General features: G+C 42.9%; 1 protein-coding gene and 2 long non-coding RNA genes across 3 annotated transcripts in view; 2 read left to right on the top strand and 1 right to left on the bottom strand.

The window, feature by feature from the left end:
- LOC117505355 (neurexin-1-beta-like) overlaps positions 1–20544 on the bottom strand; it is a 513547-nt gene that overhangs the window by 407162 nt on the left and 85841 nt on the right. The window lies entirely within an intron of this gene.
- LOC117505359 overlaps positions 1–20544 on the top strand; it is a 308495-nt gene that overhangs the window by 271508 nt on the left and 16443 nt on the right. The window lies entirely within an intron of this gene.
- LOC117505358 lies at positions 3671–19511 on the top strand. The gene is made up of 3 exons (XR_004559079.1): positions 3671–3816; positions 6458–6459; positions 19498–19511. It is a non-coding gene; the product is annotated as an uncharacterized LOC117505358 (long non-coding RNA).

Here is a 20544-nt window from a genome sequence, read left to right as displayed (position 1 = left end):
TTCTGTTCCTGAATGAAACACTTCATCTGTATTGTCCCATTTCACCCAGTTGTGATTTGGTACTGGACTGGTTGGGAAGTAACCTGGAAAAAAACTGGTGTCCCATCCAGGAGAAAATGGTGATTCCCATCCTGTTCATAGTATAGTACAGAGGTATTCAACTCCAGTCCTCCAGGGCTGGTGTCCTGCAACCTTTAGATGCATCTCTGCTTCAACACATCTGAGTCAATTAATGAGGTCATTAGCAGCACTCTGGAGAACAGGGTCACATCTAAAAGTTGTAGGATACCAGCCCTTGAGGACTGGAGTTGAATACCCCTGGTATAGTATCTGGAGATGATCACCAGCACCAATGGGCCTCAGGGCCTAGGTAGAATTTTACCAATACATTCATTTTGAGCTAAATATAGATTCATCTGTCAGCACAAAGGTACACTTGGAGTTTTAATCCCATGAAATGATGTGATAAAACTTAAGTCAAAGCGGTTACATTCCATCTGTCATCTTCCAATGCTTTTCCAGGACCTCAGCCGAGTGGCAGCTATCAAAGTAAGGCAAGTCAGACATTTCTCTCACCAATCACACCTTCTAGTTTCTCCTGCAGCATCCCAAGACAATAGCAAGCCACACAGGATGTGTAAGATCTCCAGCATGTTCTGGGTCCACCCTGTAGTCTACTTCCAGATAGACATCCTGGGTAGATCTCCAGAGGGATCCATCCTCTGGAGGGCCAATTCTAACATGATGCCTATCCCAAGCCAACTGACTTTACAATGTGTAGAAGCAGTGATCCCATGTTGAGTTCCTTCCACCTTCTTAACAACACATCTTCATTTGGGTAAGCAACTCACACCCAACCATTTCATGATCTCAGAAGCCAATCATCTCATTCACCTGCAACCAGAGAGCATGTTCTTGACCCTTGGTTGTATTTTAAGATTTGGTTTATGGCACTCAAACAGAATTGGTGACAAAGTAGAAGGTAGCAACTGCCTTGGAATTATTTCGAGGAGTTACACATGAAATAGTTTTGCCCAGTGGCCCAGGAGAACTATATGATTTTAGATTTACTTGTACCCTTGAGGTCTCATTACCCAAAGAAGACTCGAGGATTATAAGGCCCATGAAACCAGGCATTGTCCCCTGATACCACATTATGAGTCTACAACTTCTCCCGGATGGGATGCCAGCCTATGGGTGGTTAGTTTTGGTGGCCCACACCAACTCAACGTTCCAAGGGTATTGTTGAGAAATTTGACTTGCATTTGCGTCTACTCCTGGTTCTTCAAGTCTTCTGAGGGTACAGCATATGTCACTCGCACAGCAAATTTTGGCTCCCTCCTTCTTGAATTTTTAATTTCTGTGCATTTCTTTCTTCTTATCTGAATGTAACATACGTTGTAGGACAGAAAGACATATGGAGAGGCCTGCTGCCTCACTGTGGCTTGAAATGGGATTCATTGTGTTTACTTACTTTCATACTTTACTCTTCGGGAGCATTGGTAATTAAAATCTATTTGTTTTCTACCAACCCAGCATCAATTACGCTGTTGATAATCAGATGCACATTCACACAACGATGCCTTCAAATTTGGCCACAAAATAGAGCATGCTCAAGAATGAAAGGAAAACATTAAGCCATCTGTAAAGAGCTCATGAGTGCATTAGCAAAAACCGTTATGGATAAATGAATCCACTCACCACTCTGTGGTTGCACCAGCATGGAAAACTAATAATATATGGTTAAATGAACACATCTTCATGGTGTATAATGACAGAGGGATAACAGGAAGCGAGCAGGATAATGATGGAGGATGAATGCACTGGTTTCTGAGTGAGAGAATGGGGGAAAATATGGAGACGCTCAGATGGAATTGAAGGAATCGGGATGTGAGACAAAATGGAAAAAAGCAGAGAGTGGTCGTAAATGGAAGGGGGTGATTCACTGGGGGTTGGGGGTCCTGTTTTGCTTGAATGGAGAAGCAGGTTGCAGACATCTTAATCATGTGAAATGATGTATGTACCTTCAGGGGAGATGAGAGTAATGGCAAGGAGGAATGGAAGGCATTTTTTCTCTCCTCTATCCCAACATTTTCTTTTATCATGAACATAATGTTTTTTCCAGAAAGTCCAAGCTCAGTTTCATATTGACTTGTCATAAGTGACTTTCCTGATATCAGAATTATCCTCATTGCTCACTGTATGAAGCTAACCAGCCAAAATATAATGCTTTGCCAGATTGTCTTGAACACACCGTGTTGCATGCAACTGCCTTGTTACCCACCATTAAAAGGTCAGTCAAAGGATAATGCTTTGCCAGATTGTCTTGAACACACTACTTGTTGTGTGCAATTGCCTTGGTACCCATTATTAAAAGGTCAGTCAAAGGATAATGCTTTGCCAGATTGTCTTGAACATGCTCCTTGTTGTATGGGGAGGTGATGGTCTAGTGGTTAAAGTGTTGGGCTTGAGACCAGAGGATCCTTGGTTCAAATCCTAGCCTGACCGGAAAATCACTAAGGGTCCTTGGGCAAGGTCCTTAATCCCGTAGTTGCTCCTGGTGTGCAGTGGGTGACTTGCATGGCAGCAGCCTGACATCACGCTGAATGTGTAAAGTGCTTTGAGAGTCTGATGCAGATGGAAAAGCGCTATATAAATGCAGTCCATTTACTATTTATGCAATTGCCTTGTTAACCACTATTAAAAGGTCAGTCAAAGGATAATACTTTGCCAGATTGTCTAGTCTTTTTTTTGTCTTTGTTTCCAACCTTGCCTTGTTGCTACTGTAAATGCAAACCAGTGACAACTGTCTCAGTTTATATACCTCGATTTTTGCCTCAAAACTGATTTGTTTTATGGATTGCCTAATCTTAGTCATTTGCAATGCCACACACCTCATCACCTGACCACATACCTGCCACCAGTTCCTTTTCATTCACAAATGTATGTACAAATGTATATGCCAGATTATCAAGCACATTCGCCTTGATTTATGCAATTCCCTCCTTAATTACCTAAATCCAGCTAAAGTGGAATTCATTGCCATATTGTGATGTGCATTAGTCTGTTTCCAGCTTTGCCTTACCTGTAAATAACAAAGGTTAATTCTCCGTTTACATTCCTTGGTTTTTGCCACACCATTGATACATGGATTATGAACTGGGTCACCTGAGCCATCCTCTGTGTCAAAGATCTTATCACATGACCACACACTGCTTGCAATTCCCCTAATTACTACTTGTATAAATCTAGCCAGCTAGTCAAACAATGTCTTGTGCACTGGCCTTCCATGCTTGTCTTATGTTCTAGACAGAGTTGTGCTCAGAAGTTTACATACCCTGGCAGATTTTTTTTTTTTTGCCATTTTTCAGAGAATATGAATGATAAACTTTTTCACTAACCCAAACACTAACCTTTCATGGTTAGTGTTTGGGTGAAGCCATTTATTGTCAAGCAACTGTTTAATCTTTAAATCATGACAACAGCAGAAACTACTCAAATGACCCTGATCAAAAGTTTACATACCCCCATTCTTAATAACGTGTATTGTCCCCTTTAACATCAATAACAGATTGGAGTCTTTTGTTGTAGTTGTGGATGAGGCTGTCTGATGGTAAAGCTGCCAGTGAATACGTCTTGGACTTGGTTTACATCAATTATAAAGAAATACAAACAGTATGGCACTCTATGGTAAATCTGCATGGAGTAGACCATTCTCAAAAACTGAGTGACTGTGCAAGAAGGAGAAGAGTGAGGAAAGCCAATAAGACACCCTGACAATACAGAAGACGTTATAGGCTAATGTGGCTGTGATTGGTTGATACCTTGATTTTTGGCATGTCCTTGATGACTTAGTGAACCTTGCCTGGTCCCAAAAGTGACCAAGCCACCAATGTCACTCACTGAGGCAAGAAGAGAAAATCAGAAATTGGTCACTCTTGCTGAAGCAACACAGGAATTCAATGGTCACAGTCTTCCCCTTCTGGAATTTGACACCTTTGACTTTATCATTTGACAACTGTTGTGTTGCCAGAAGTGGGGCCGAGGCACTGCATCAACATCCCTGCAGCATTTAACTAAGGACCTTGAAAATCCTGCAAAACCTTGTCAGGGACCCTGGAAACGGCCAATAACATTGATGAAGAATCACCTCATTGCTCACTAGCCAAATACTTCATTAAAGTTCTTGCAGACATTTACAACTGTGAGTGCCAATGCCTGCCAATTTGACATTAAATATCACAGTCCCAGTTAATTGGGTGTTTGGTAATTACGATCTGATATCTATCAGTGGGGTGGAATCTTTAAACAGTACAGGCATGCCCCAAAGGGTGCTGGAACTACATATCAGGAGCTGATTCAGCTGTTTACCCTAGTCAAAGTCTTTTACTGCCTTGGCAACACCACAACCAATGAGGTCTAGTTCCCCTCGGGGGGTAAGGCAACTGTCAATGCATCAAACAAGCCGATCATGTACATTTCTTATCGCAATTAAAGAAAAATGGGGTACGATCCTCTATTCTCACCAATTACTTTCTTTCCACTGTGGTGGAAACGCATAATCAGAGGGCTGCCAGTGGCTTGGCAACATCTATGCATCTCTATTTCGCTCAGCTCAACTTGTCTGTTATCTCTGTTGTTTCCTTCCTCTCCCGCCAGCCATCCATCCATCCGTCTCCCCAGTCGAGCGCAGTGTGGCAAGTCAGCTGTCACTGTCTGTCTCTCCAGCTGTGGACCCAGCTGTCGAGGCCAGATGGGCTCAGCTCCACCTTGCTCTACCTCAGCCATGAAGTCTATGGAAGGACGGACCCCCTCCTCCCCAACTTTAAGGCACAGAACAGGCCCTGGAGCGTGTTATCATCACTCTGTGCTCCAAAGAAGACCTTGCCAACTCTGCGAGAAAGCTACAGTACAAGGCACAATAATGCTTTTTCAGTGTTATTAAACATAGAGTTAAAATGTTTTAATCTTGTAACATCAGCAGATGTTGATTTACACGTTTACCAAGACGTGAAAATGACTCTTCTGCATTCCATTGTGAAGGTAATAATCAGACTATATGCTCAAAGGACGACGAGGCGGGCGAGCTGTTCCAGAATAATGTTGGCTCTTAGTAATCTTCTGCACACAGGGACAAATTTTGACAAGGATTTAAGGTTTTAAATACAATTTCTACATGCAGCGAAGGCTCCACAAAGGCGCCAGAGAGGGAGTGGAACATGGTGTAGCGCAAGGGAAGAATTTTACAACACGTGAGAAAGGAAGTAGACCAGAAAGGAAACGGCAGTCTTTCTTGGGAGACAGATTGCAGAGCTGTAGGGGACGAGGTGCCCTGCAGTTGAAAATGCCTGCTGAATCACATCGAATTTATCTAAAGCCTATGTGAAACGCAACAGCAGTTTAGCCAGACAGAGAAAATACAACAAAAACAACATACAGACGAACCGCTCGGGAGCACCATTAAATATATATACATACATGTGCATTCAACTGCTGCCATCTGTCCGGATTGTAAAAATTGATCCACTGCTTATGCTGTCCATTGAAATGGACTGAACATTTGGAGCATTTTAGTAGGCATTGGGGGTTTCCCAATTAAATTATACTAGCGCATTGCCCATGGGATCCATGGGCTCAAGATTGGTTACCCAATCTTGATTTTCCAAGATTGGGTATAAAATCGGTAGCTGACATTTTTCAAGGGTGGTAATAAACACTCCAACCTATCCACCATGGCCAAGACCAAAGAGCTGTCCAAGGACATCAGGGGCAAAACTGTAGACTTGCACAAGGCTGGGATAGGCTACAGGACAACAGGTAAACAGCTTGGTGAGAAGGCAACAACTGTTGGCGTAAATATTAAAAAATGGAAGAAACAAGATGACTGTCAATCTTCCTTGGTCTGGGCCTCCATGCAAGATCTCACCACATGGGGTAAGGATGATTCTGAGAAAGCCCAAAACAACACAGGAGGACCTGATTATTGACCTGAAAAGAGCTGGGACAACAGTTGCAAAGATTATATTAGTAACACACTACGCTGCCATGGTTTAAAATCCTGCAGGGAAGCAAGGTCCCCCTGCTCAAGCCAGCACAAGTCCATGCCCATTTGAAGTTCACCAGTGACCATCTGGATGATCCAGGAGGCATGGGAGAAGGTCATGTGGTCAGATGATACCAAACTAGAGCTTTTTTGGTATCAACTCCACTCACCATGTTTGGTGGACGAGAACAACCCCAAGAACACTGTCACAACCGTGAAGCATAGGGGTGAAAACATGACTTGTAGGGGTGCTTTCCTTCAAAGGAAACAGGATGACTGCACCATATTAAAGGGAGGATGGATGAGGTCATGTATCGTGAGATTTTGGCAAACAACCTCCCTCCCTCAGTAAGAGCATTGAAGATGGGTTGTGGCTGGGTCTTACAGCATGACAAAGACCCAAAACACATAAAGGAGTGGCTCCATAAGAAGCATGTCCTGGAGTGGCCTAGCCAGTCTCCACACCAGAACCCAAGAGAAAATCTTTGGCGGAATCTGAAACTCGAAACCTGAAAGATCTGGAGAAGATCTCTGGAGGAGTGGACCTTTTGCAGTGTGTGAAAACTTGGTCAGCATCTACATGAAACGTCTGACCTCTGTAATTGCAAACTCTCACAGTTGAAGTGCGCCTAGGATAAAAATGACAGACCTTTCCATTCTTTTTAGGTGGGAAAACGTGCAACATAGTCATTTGCCTCACTGTATTTCACTTATTGTACCATGATGCCTAAGTCACTCATGGTAACAGCAACATAACACTCATCTAAAGTGACTAAACCAATTGAACTACAAAAACACAATAAAATCAATGATGTAATGACACCACAATAACATTTAAAACCTCAAAACCATGAATTCTCTTGGTGTATTGCTGCACAATGTCCATTATTTACTGGTTAGCTAAAATTGCTAATTTCTAAAAAAAAAAAAAAAAAAAAAAGTCCTATCAACTTGCCATTTTTGCAGCATTCATCCTTGACCCACAATACATAAGCATACCAAACGGCAAATGTCAACTATCCCCAGTTTTTGCATGATTGAAGCCATATACACGGCGCACACACGCACACAGAGGCCACTTGACTGTTACAATATAGATAGGCATCGTTAGAAATGTAAATTCTTTCAGCTCTTATTTCTTAGAAAGAAAATTTTCAGTACAAATTCAGTGCAGCAACACACAGATGGTTAATTATACAACAATTTGTGCCAAAAAAAAAAAAAAAAATTCTTTAGCTTTGACATATTTGAACTAGCCAACATTTGTTCTCACCTAACATCAGGCCCCATTATATATATATATATATATATATATATATATATATATATATATATATATATATATATATATATATATATATATATATATATATATATATATATATATATCCTGGCGACCATATTTACAGCCAGTATGCATGTGCTATGCTGGACAAGTAGCTTGGACGCTAAGTTTAATGGTTGCAAGGTGAGTTTTTCCTCATTTGCTGCTTCTTCTATAGCGATTGAAACTTCCCAGCCTCAAAATTTTACTGTACTGAACAAAAATCCACCCTCCCTCATCACTTTTTTCTGATGTCAAGAATGATGCTGTTTTTGGGGCCTTAGCTGCCTCATGTTACGCAAGACAAAGTTTAGCTTCAGATAGCAAATCTTGTAACTCCTTAACATTCACCTGACCTGACATTAGTTACCTCATGTTAGTTAAGGCAAAAATTAGCTTTAGCTAGCAAATCTTTTAACTAAAAAACAAACATTTGCCTTACCTAACATTAGCTGCCTTGCGTTAGTTAAGGCTAACATTAGCTTTAGCTAGCAAATCTTGTAACTACTACCAAACATTTCCATCACCAAATAGGCAGCTAATGTTAGATAAGGGAAATGTTTGTTGGTTTGTAGTTACAAGATTTGTTAGCTAAAGGTAATGTTAGCTTTAAGTAACACAGGGCAGCTAATGTTAGATAAGGGAAATGTTTGTTGGTTTGTAGTTACAAGATTTGTTAGCTAAAGGTAATGTTAGCTTTAAGTAACACAGGGCAGCTCATGTTAGGTAAGGGAAATGCTTGTCATAAGATTTGCCAGCTAAAGCTAATGTTATTCTTAACTAACACAAGGCAGCTCATGTTAGGTAAAGGAAATGCTTGTTTGTCGTTACAAGATTTGCTAGCTAAAGCTAATGTTAGCCTTAACGAACACAAGGCAGCTAGTGTTAGGTAAGGGAAATGTTTGTTTGTTTGTAGTGACAATATTTGCTACTTTTGCAAGATTTGCTACCAAACAGACAGCTAATGTTAGGTCAAACATTAGCTTTAGCTACTCAATATTATTTAAACTGTAACTTAATGCAAACATTAGACTCTAAGATTACCATCCAGCCAAAGACACTTGACAGAATCCGATTAATCATTTCTAAGGATAGCGTGTATCAAGCAAGCTAGATGGCTACTTAGCAATCTAAAGTGGTGACTAGATTTGTTGTTGGGGAAACGCTAACCAAAGTGCATTGTACAAACTCGTATCAATTTTAATGTATTTATGGCCCATAGATGACAGAAGGTCTTAGAGTGGCCTTTTTTTGTGGCCAGCTTAAGACACACCTGTGTAATAATCATGCTGTCTAATCAGCATCTTGATATGTCGTCACACCTGTGAGGTGGGATGGATTATCTCAAGAAAGGAGAAGTGCTCACTAACACAGATTCAGACAGATTTGTCAACAATATTTGAGAGAAACTGGTCTTTTGTGTGTACAGAAAATGTTTTAGATGTTTGAGTACAGCTCGAAAAATGGGAGCAAAAACAAGTGTTGCGTTTATGTTTTTGAAACAGAAACGGTCAAGAGTATTTTAGCATTTAGTTCTATTTTTTGTTTGTTTAAAGAAAATGGACTTTCAGTGCCTTTTGTTTGAGTACTGTGCATTTCTGTGGCACTGTAATTGCCATCGCCATAGCAACCTCATTCCCTTTCATTGAATGTGCTTTAGCCAGATTAGCTAAGCGACCTGTGTGACATTATTTGGGTAATTTCCTTGACTCTTTTGTTAAGAAACGCTGACATTTGTTTGTGTGGTGGGTTTTTTTCCCCTCCTAATGTGTGCAGGGGCAATGATTGATGGGTCAAAGTTCGATTTTAGTCCTGGTATGAGGCTGTCTTGGTGGTAGTGGTGACGCTACATGAAGCTTAGCAAATGCCATGTCCATTTATTTAATTAAAGACCTTTTTCCTGTTCAGCAAAGCTCAGCCCGCCGGCCTGCGGCTACACACCGCAGGGGCTTAGGGCCAATAAGTTCCGATGAAGTCATTAGGCTTCAACGCTAATAACAGAAATTGGTAAGAGATGTGGTTTTTTTGTTAGCTGAGAGAAAGACAGCGCTGCTAGCATGTAACACCAGAGGATGAATGATTATGGAAATGAGGCAGGAACGTGAAATGAAGGATTGCTAATCTGGGATAATAGGAAGTACAGCTGACACACAAGAGAGCACACAGGATTCACACAGCGCAAAATAACTGCTGCAAAATGTCCTCAACCTCCTCACTCCATGGGCATCTTGGTGGCTTCCCTCATTCTCCTTCATGCACAGTCACTAAGTATTTTTTTTTAGAGCTGCCTACTCCAGACAAATTTACTAATCACAGCCATACAAGTGTGTAACCCCTTCAGAGTTGTCATGGGTGTGTTGGTGGCTTCCCTCACTAGTCTCCTTCATGTATAGTCACTCTGTATTTCAGAACATATTCCAGAATATTCAGCAGTCACAGGCATGGATGACCATAACAGAGTTGTCATAGGTATCTTGGTGGCTCCCCTCATGCACACTCTTCCAGTATTTGAGAACAACCTGCACCAGGCAGATTTTTCAATCACAGCCAGAGTTGTTTGGGTATCTTGGTGGCTTCTTTCATGAGTCTTCTTCTTGCACAGTCACTCGCTTTTTACAGAACTGCCTGCTACAGACAGATTTAACAGTGGCAGCCATAGAAACCTACAATTCCTTCTGGGTTATTGAAGTTTCTCAATGGTTTCCCTCACTTGTATTCTTCTCGAATGATCACTCAGGTTTTGAGAAATGCCTGCGCCATACAGATTTACTAATCACAGACAGATGACTGCAGAACAGCAGCCTGTAGATTGTAGCGGTTGTAGTAGTGGGTGTCTTGGTGGCTTCCATCACTCGTCTTCTTTAAGCACGGTCAAAGAATATTTCCCAGAGTTCAGTGACCTGCTCCCCAATACAGAAAGAAAACAAGTTTAAATAAATATTTTCCTCTGACACCTCTTTTCTTTTGTGGTGACGACCGCTTTGGTTTGTGTGCAGTTTCACAACATGGCGCGCGCCTCTCCCTCCCCCTCTCCACCCGTGCCTCTCTGTCTGAGTTCTGGTTCATTTGCTGGCTCTCCCTTCGTTTTATTTGCACTCCCATGGTCATGATTAAAGTGCGTACATTTAAATAATTCAATTTTGTGCTGCCCAGCCACATTATCGTATTCTTCCTCCGCCGTCTCTTTCTCACTGGAGCTTCAACTCCCTGGAGCTAAATTTTTCTCCCCGTCTCTCATTTTTAATACAAAAAAGTTTTTTCCCCTCTTTTTTAAAGACAGTTTTGATTGGCTGATGCCTTCGTTCTACTGTATTATCCAACACAAATTTAATTCTGGCTTCTGTCCTCCTGCTCTCCGGTGAAGGACTATTAATTACTCCGAGACACTTGTCACCATTTGTCAGTTAAGTGGCCGTACTCCTTTATAATCAAAGCCAATTTAATTTTGCCGTAATAAGCTCACTCCTTGTTGAAACTTTGCTCGATGATGCATTGCTGCTTATTCCCGCTGGCTGGAGCCAATAAAAGAAAACATGCACAGAGTTTTTAATCAGAGATTCTTTGAAATCCAGAAAATATCTTTGCAAACAGAATTACATGTGATACGACCTTTGGGATTTTTACATTCCCAAACTTGCAAAAATGAGAAGTATCAGCATAATGTGGTGATGTAGCTCGAGGGTCAAGTGCGCAGTGTGACTTGGTAGCATCCATACTAGTAAGAATTAGATATGCCATCCTGTCCTAGCATGACTGAGGCGTGACATCCTTACGCAGCGTCCTAGCATGACTGAGGCGTGACATCCTAACGCGGCATCCTAGCATGACTGAGGCATGACATCCTTACGCGGCGTCCTAGCATGACATCCTTACGTGGCGTTCTAGCATGACTGAGGCGTGACATCCTAACGCGGCGTCCTAGCATGACTGAGGTGTGACATCCTTATGCGGCGTCCTAGCATGACTGAGGCGTGACATCCTTACGCGGCGTCCTAGCATGACTGAGGCGTGACATCCTTACGCGGCGTCCGAGCATGACTGAGGCGTGACATCTTAACGCGGCGTCTGAGCATGACTGAGGCGTGACATTCTAACGCTGCGTCCTAGCATGACTGAGGTGTGACATCCTAATGCAGCATCCTAGCATGACTGAGGCGTGACATCCTTACACGGCGTCCTAGCATGACTGAGATGTGACATCCTTATGCGGTGTCCTAGCATGACTGAGGCGTGACATCCTAACGCGGCGTCCTAGCATGACTGAGGCGTGACATCCTTATGCGGCGTCCTAGCATGACTGAGGCGTGACATCCTTACGTGGCGTCCTAGCATGACTGAGGCACGACATCCTTACACTGCTCCTAGCATGACTGAGAGGTGACATCCTTAGATGGCGTCTTAGCATGACTGAGGCGTGACATCCTAATGTGGCATCCCAGCGTGACTGAGGCGTGACATCCTAACGTGGCATCCCAGCGTGACTGAGGCGTGACATCCTTACTTGGCGTCCTAGCATGACTGAGGCATGACATCCTTACGTGGTGTCCTAGCATGACTGAGGCATGACATCCTAATGTGGCATCCCAGCGTGACTGAGGCGTGACATCCTAACGTGGCATCCCAGCGTGACTGAGGCGTGACATCCTTACATGGCGTCCTAGCATGACTGAGGCATGACATCCTTACATGGCGTCCCAGCGTGATTGAGGCGTGACATCCTAACGTGGCATCCTAGCGTGACTGAGGCATGACATCCTTACATGGCGTCCTAGCATGACTGAGGCATGACATCCTTACATGGCGTCCTAGCATGACTGAGGCGTGACATCCTAACGTGGCATCCCAGCGTGACTGAGGCGTGACATCCTTACATGGCGTCCTAGCATGACTGAGGCGTGACATCCTAACGTGGCATCCTAGCGTGACTGAGGCGTGACATCCTTACATGGCATCCTAACATGACTGAGGCATGACATCCTTACATGACGTCCTAGCATGACTGAGGCGTGACATCCTAACGTGGCATCCCAGTGTGACTGAGGCGTGACATCCTTACATGGCATCCCAGCGTGACATCCTTACATGGCGTCCTAGCATGACTGAGGCATGACATCCTTACATGGCGTCCCAGCATGATTGAGGCGTGACATCCTAACGTGGCATCCTAGCGTGACTGAGGCGTGACATCCTTACATGGCGTCCTAGCATGACTGAGGCGTGACATCCTAATGTGGCATCCCAGCATGACTGAGGTGTGACATCCTGACATGGCGTCCTAGCATGATTGAGGCGTGACATCCTAATGTGGCATCCCAGCATGACTGAGGCGTGACATCCTGACGCTGCATCTTAGTGTGACTGAGGTGTGACAGCCTGACGCTGCATCCTAGCGTGACTGAGGCATGACATCCTGACGCTGCATCCTAGCGTGACTGAGGCGTGACATCCTAATGCAGCTTTGTAGTACGAGTGATGTGTGAGGTGTGATACTGTAACGCTCCAGCCTAGGATGAGGTGTGGTATCGTAACGCTCCAGCCTAGGATGAGGTGTGATATCATAACGCTCCAGCCTAGGATGAGGTGTGGTATCGTAACGCTCCAGCCTAGGATGAGGTGTGGTATCGTAACGCTCCAGCCTAGGATGAGGTGTGATATCATAACGCTCCAGCCTAGCATGAGGTGTGATAATGTAACGCTCCAGCCTAGCATGAGGTGTGACATCATAACGTGCCGTTTGATGAATTGACATGCTGGTGTATCACTCTGATGATGCAATGTGATAGTCTTGCCTACTGTGTGATGATGGAAAACGCTGGTGTAGAGAACGGTTTGATGAAGATGCGTTTGGTCTATAGGGTCCAGTTTGGTGACATAATGCTTCAGTCTTACAGTTTCAAGAGATAAAAGTCGTAACTCTTATACGGACAGTGAGGCTGTTTGGTGCCAGAGCTCCTCTACGGATACCTTAGCATGAACCAGTGAGAGTACAACTACTCAAGGTTGCAACACCAGTCCATCACAGGTTACTACCCCTGCCAATGCCGGAAACCATTTCCAGCTGCGCAGACTGGGACCATAGAGATCAAACAGGGATCAGGAGCAGGAATCAAGCCCAGGTCCTCCTATAGGTGGGCTGGCTCGTGTTCTACTGAGCTACCTGCTTGAATTCCACCAGAACCCCAGTAAAAAAGACTCATTGTGGCTTCACTCGGCAATCGCTGTGAGGAAAATGAAAATAATGATTCTCCATTCAGGAACTGGCCTTTCGGATCCCATCGCACCGCAATTACTCGCGGCCTCTATTGAGCTCGCTCCAAGGATAGGAAAAGAGAGGATGTCAACAGCACAAGTGAGTAAACAGGAAGCATGCAGAGTGAGAGAGAGAGATGGAAAATATGGCTGTCTGAGAGTGTTGGCACGGCGTCAACAGCCTGAAGGCCAATTAGCCAAAAAACAGCAGGCAGGTGGAAGCCTCTCAGTCTGCAGGCTTTCAAGGACCAAATTATTTCCTCCTCCGTGGTCCTATTCTCTGTCCACCTTCTCTTTCCTTAGCGGTGACTGCACACTCAAGATGTTGCTAGGAGGTCCCGGCTGATCCACGGGGGGTCCGGGGGTGAAGCCAGACAGTTCTCACAGTTCCGCTCTTCGATGTTCGCGCATGTTTGGGTCTTGGTGGAAGACCAGCTCACCAAAGCTGTAGGGAGTCAGTCGAGCTTTTGGCACTGATTAAAGCGGAACGTGCCCGGCATTTTAGACACACACTAATCCTCACTCTCTTACACACAAACACACACTCTTCCAGTCATTGATGCATCAAATCAAGTTGGACCGGCCTGCAGTGATGTCAGATTGGTTCTACGGGAATAGAGTATCTAAGGGTGGCACAGAGTTGTTCCGTTTGGTCTAGACTTGGACTGTCGGCCCCCAGATACCAAGTCTCTTCGGAGGATTGTTGGGTGCCATCGGATTGACTTTCTATCAAACAAATGGGTGCGTAGGGACTCTAGGATAAAGAATATCTAAGAAAGCTATGGCTTTTTGTCTATGTGGCACAATTATCCAGCACACAGGTGCCTCAGTTTCCTCCCAGTGACTGGAGAAGACCAAGGAGATGCTTACAGCTGACTTGGTCTTTATCATGCTAGTCCGGCACGTTGCGTCATCACACTGCGGATTGCAGATTGTATCCTAGAAAACGTCAAGTCATAAGACCGCGTGCTAGACCGGAACAGCATTAAACCCTTTAATGTCCTCACATTTTCCAGTAGAATATAATATCTATAATAGAAAATAATAGAAATTGAAGCTGATTTAGTCATATCAATAATGTCTGGACTACAACTTCAAACCAGATCCCCCCGTTTATGCTTGAGCAAAATTCCACCTTAGAATATTTCCTGGAATCAAATGCAATTCTAGTTAATATTACATGTCTGGCTGTGTGACATACAGATATACATCTAGGTGTTAAAAAATATCTACTGATATACGCCGTATTTGACTATGTTGTCTATCACTAATGCCACAGTTAGCAAGCTAGGCTCCACTGGGCACATTCTTTAGGCTAACTGGAGCTAGCTAACTGCTTCCAACATTATATCTCTTTCAGCTTTATCAAATATTGATGACCAACACCTAAAAAGGTACATGAGACAATATTTATCTGTTCTGGTTGGAAAGAAGGAGATCACACCACATTTTAATCGCCCGACGACACTTCATGAGGTTCAGAGGAAGATGGGAAGCGAGTTCAGTTCTCCATGAAGAAAATCCATTTACTTTGTAATGAAATAATGTTGGAAACTGGCTCGGATTACTTCCAATGAATTCTGTTGTGCATTATAAAAAAAATGTCCTTTGAGTAGCTAGCAACATATGTTGTGGTTTTCATTATGGGAATTGCTAAATATGCCGAGTCATTGCCTCCTTTTTGCTAACAGCACAGATTTTCATTTTTTTTTTAACCGCTGCGTTCACACTATGTAAAATACGAGTGCGTTAGCTTGTTAGCGTAGCCTCTCTTTGTGACCCCGACCTCATGCGGCTTGCACCCTTTTACTTAGCTGGCAGCTAATTCCACAGACCTACCCGTCACCCGCATTGAGGCGCCTTTTATTACGGGGCAGGTTTAATCTAATCTGATTCTGTCAAACTAAAAATCTGGCACCCGCCGGACAAACTCGCCAATTGCATTGTTCGCTAATTACGCTGATAGGAAGCTCATTTTAATTTGATTTGATTATAATATCAGGTCTTATCTGGAAATGTCTGGAGGCTGAACAGGTTGCCTGGACAGAATAAAATGTCAGGACATGAGTAAAATGAATCTATTTTTATTTTTATTTTTTTTTATTTTTTTGAGGACAAAGCAAAGAAAAGTACAGTGGAGTGTTTTGGAGCTAATGTTGCTAGGCAGAGTTTGTCCCACTAACTAAATGTATTTTAACAGCCTGTTCGTTACTTATCTATTGTGTATTATTCTTAATCCATCTGATATTTACCAAATAAAATGTCACATACATTTTTAGAATTTGTAATCTTGAACATTTTAAGAAACGGAGCAACTGTGGCGGCCATTTTTCTATCAGCTATAAATAAATGATGGATTACACATCCTGTCTCCTTGGTGGGATGAAGGAAGCCCAAACACCCTGAACCTCATATTATATCACAGAGTTTAAAACAAACACAAACAAACAAAAAAAGATTATCTAGTCTTATTATTTCTTGTCTTTGTAGCTTACCTCACTCGTAGCATTCTTGCATGGTCACTTTGGTAGGAGAACTACCTACTCAAGACAAACATATTGCGAGTAACATATTGGTTGTGTTTCTAATCTTGATGGTTTCCATCACACATTTTTTGTTCATTTGAGAAGTACCTAGTCCAGACGGATTTACTATTGTGCATTATAGTATAGTCTTTTTTGAACTGGTGGCTTCTCTCACTCATCTCCTTCACAGACGGCCAGTCACTTCTTGAGGAAAAACCTGCTCCAGACAGATTTACCATGGATTACCATATTGTCTGCATTTAATCTTTTGGTTGCTTCCTTCATGAGTCTACTTCCTGGATGGTCTCTCAGGTTTTGTGAAATACCTACTCTCAGTAGATTTCCCAGCAAGTACCATACCACTGATATACATCAGACTTCGTTTAGATCAGCCATTAAGGAGTTGTCATCTCTGAAAAACTGAGCAACAATCGAAGGAGGAGACAAGTGACGGAAGCCACCAACACACACAGGCAACTCTGAAGGAGTTATCTGCTTCTTTGGAGGCAACTAGTAAAAATGTCAGGAGAAGCCACCAACACAAGCGGACACCTCTGAATTATTTATAGGCTTCTGTAATCGTGAGTATATCTGCAGTGAGCAGTTTTCAAAAACAAAGTGAGTGTGCAAGAAATAGATGTATGAGGGAAGCCACCTACACACCCAGGCAATGCACCGTTAACACAGTCGGTGTTACTGTTAACACAGTCAGTGTTAAGGGTGCAAACCAGAGTAAAAGCGCACATCTATTCAACATTTTGCTACCCGTTAGCAACAGCAGCTAACTTCTGCACCGTTTCACCCAAATACGCACCTGATGGCTGCTATTCTTTCTACAGTATACGTCATATTCATCCAAGGACCTGCACATAAATCAGGAGAGACAAATGGAGGTGAACTCTATTGTATTTATCCATGAAATTACTGTCTAGACATCAGACCCAAGGAAGTGGCGGTAATGGCTGAATGCTAGCTGAAGACAAAGGAGGACGACGATGACGAACACAACGGATCCATACAGGAATACAAAATTAACACTTTTAGACATTTCCAGCTTTGCAGAAGTTTTACTTTGAAGTTATTCATTTTTAAGAAGTGCTTAGCAGGGCAGTTAGCGGGTTAGCACGGCAGGTGTCGGATTAGTAAAGCGAGTCTACAGATTGTTGCAATTAACTCCCTCAACTTTTGGGTGAGATAGACTCAATTCATTTTCAGATCCCTTTACGTTGATTTCATTTTAGATTCCGTTCTAAAGTGCTGTTGCTACTTGTTTTGGGTGTGGCTCCGAGTCTTAGTTGGGCGGCGGTTGGGGGGGGGGGGGGGGTGTCAGACCTCCCCCGTTATCCCCTGGAATTCCAACCAGGATTTCTGAAAGCACAGAGATTGTTCTACAGTTATGATAGCGTGGTGCGGCAGGTGTTTTTCCCACATGGTACAACTGTGATGCATTCCGCCATCAAACCACAGGCTAGGTCACATTCATGGGCAACTCTGATCTTCATGCACCGGTTTATCACAGTTCTAGACATCTAATGTCTAACTGTACAGCACAACAGCATCATCAGGCAATTAAAAGTAGGAGGATGAGCAATAAATAGTTTTAAATTCATAACTTTTTATTACCCACATGTAAATTGTGCTCTTTAATACATTGTTGGGTTTTAATGAGGACACTGCGTCTCCACGGAAAGGGGAGCGAGGTTTAGTACCGTGACACGATTGATGCTAGCATTCATTTCCTGGTTCTCATCTGAAAATGCTACCCATGCTAACCTTGTAGCAGAGAATTGCCCGCGGTGTAATTAAGGACATGGATGTCCTTCAGGAAATTATTCCCCAGATTCTCTCGCAGAGGAATTATTTTAATTTGGAATGAAGTCGAGGTCAGACGTTTTCTACGGAAGACAGGGTTCCTGATTAATAGTAAGTGCTTTCGGTTGCCCCCTTGTTTGTCCACTTGGGGTCACCACGCAAATCCGGATGCCCTTCGCAACTCCACATTACGTGGAGAAACTCATAGGATTGGGGTTTGAACCGGGAACCTTCCACAATGAAACCAAGCGCAGTAACATCTTGGATATTCCTGATTAATTAATAGTGGGAGCTAAATGTAATCACATTGGCTCATTTTCGGATCTACGAGGATTGGCGGTGCCGTGTGGAGCAAAGCGGATCTCAACCTGCATAGATAGAGGAGGAAACAAAAAAGAAAAACAACACCACCCCCACAAGAGGAAAGACATTTTTCTTTGACACTTTACCTTTGGAACTTAAAATTTCAATGTCTGGTGGAGTTTGAGGAAAATGGAACAACCAAACCTGTGGCCCATTTAATCACTTCAAAACTCATTCCTCACTTTTTTTCTCCTCCTCCATCCTCTCACTTTTTTCAACTCAGCCAACTCCATAAAAAAGTCAAGATTATCTGGGCCGTCGCCATCTTGGCAGTGACTGACTCCGCCTAGCAACTCATGTACGGGTAAAGTGGTGGAAAGTGGGCAAGATCGGCATGATCTGGGCAGGACAACTGAAGCTTGGACACGCCCACCTGCCTTGACGTTAGAGCTAATCAGAGGCTAACGGGCTCGCTAACAAATAGAGCCATAATTGCGTATTTTTTGCTGACTTGGCAATGGTTTTTACATCTGGATGCCCCTAAGTAATCAGAATTTTATGGCTGAACAGAGTCAGCTGATGAGTTATATACGTAAATAAAAAAAAAAGTTCCAGCCTGTAAAAGTGTATATCTACTAAGAATTTTAAGATTTTAACATGGACTTCTATTCTCACACAAAAAAAAATCATAGTATAACAAACTAAACAGCAATACACAAAAATCTGTACGTCTTACGTATTTTTTAGCCAAAGTCAGGCAAACCCCACATATTTTTCAGCTAGCAGGCTTTGATGACATCACTAAAAACAAAATGTCAGATCATGTTGTTATTCCAACGATAAACCCACATTCCTTAATGCTAAATACAAAACATGAAAAACATGACTAAGTGCAAAATTTGTCCAAATATACACAAAATGTATGCTTTAATTAAATATATTGTCTGTCAGTCTTCTGTCTTTGTGTGTTACAAATGCTAATTTTCACATTAGCTCCTTTGCTAAAGCAGTTAGCTTCCATGCTAATGGACTGAGCGTTCTTTCCTGTAACTTCATACATGTACTTAATGATTTATTTTTGTGCAGAGGTTGAGCACCGCGCTGAAGTTGCTACGAAATGAGAAATCATTCCGGTGGGTGGGGGGCAGTAGAACTTGACACAGCTGTCCATTTCTTCGGTTCCTTTCCGACAGGAGATGATTTACCGCTGCGTAGCTACAGTGCTATCCTCCAACACACAGGAAATTGTGCACCCACTTTACTTTGAAGACACTCAGAAAAAGATGCCCCACTGTGCCTTTCTTCTGTCAATTGCCCCGAGGAAATCAAACCTGCAGCAATCCTCACTGACCCCTCTGCAATCAAGCAGACTTCTGTCCGTCCAAGTCTCCGTTTGAGTGTTTGGACACTACAAAGCCAAGGATTGGCCGACCGCGAGGGAGACGAAAACAACCTTTGATTGAGGGACGCTATTACCTTCATTCAGGAAGCACACGCGGTTTGCAAACTTATTGTCCTGTACCCTTTGAGAAATGTATCAACGCGCCACGTCGCTCTCATGACAACATGGTTGGTGCAGATTTTTGTCCAGCTTGTAAGATAAATGTGTGCACACAGTTTGTAGCTTACCTAAGTCTATGATCATGACAAATTGCAATGATGAAGTTGAAAGGCACTTTGGAAACAAATGTTTTGTGACATTTTCCTCTCCTTGATCCTGATCACCTTTGATCCTGGTTTACGATCCTGAGCTTTGATTGTACTTGCTCATTGTTGATCTCATTTGGCCAGTCTTTGATACTGATCTGTGATCCAGAGCTTTAATCCAGATTATCTTTAATCCTAGTCACTGGCATTGCATTCTGTTGATGTGATCATGATCTTTGATCCAAACGTCTCATCTTTGATCCCAATCACACATGCTTAATCTTGATCTGTGATTCAGGCTACCAATCTTTAATTTTAGTCACTGATTTTTATCCTCATCCATGACCCTGAGCTCTGATCCAGGTGGCTAATCTTTGATCTTAAATGTTGGTATTTTATCCTGATCAGTAATCCAGATCTTTGATCAGGTTTCTCATCTTTGATCCTAAATACTGATACTGTATGCTGATCTTTAGGCCACAGTTATAAGCTTTGATCATAATCACTGATGATTAATCCTGAACTTTAATGCCCATCACTCGTCTTTGCTCCTGAACTTTGATTCTGTTGTAATTACTGAACTTTTAACTTGGTCATTCATGGTTGATACTGAAAATTAGCAGGTGGTTTCATTTTTGTTG

The sequence above is a fragment of the Thalassophryne amazonica genome, chromosome 23 (genome assembly GCF_902500255.1).
Source record: "Thalassophryne amazonica chromosome 23, fThaAma1.1, whole genome shotgun sequence".
Lineage (NCBI taxonomy): Eukaryota > Metazoa > Chordata > Actinopteri > Batrachoidiformes > Batrachoididae > Thalassophryne > Thalassophryne amazonica.
Note: the sequence above shows the minus strand (reverse complement) of the source record. Positions and strands in the feature narration are given on the sequence as shown.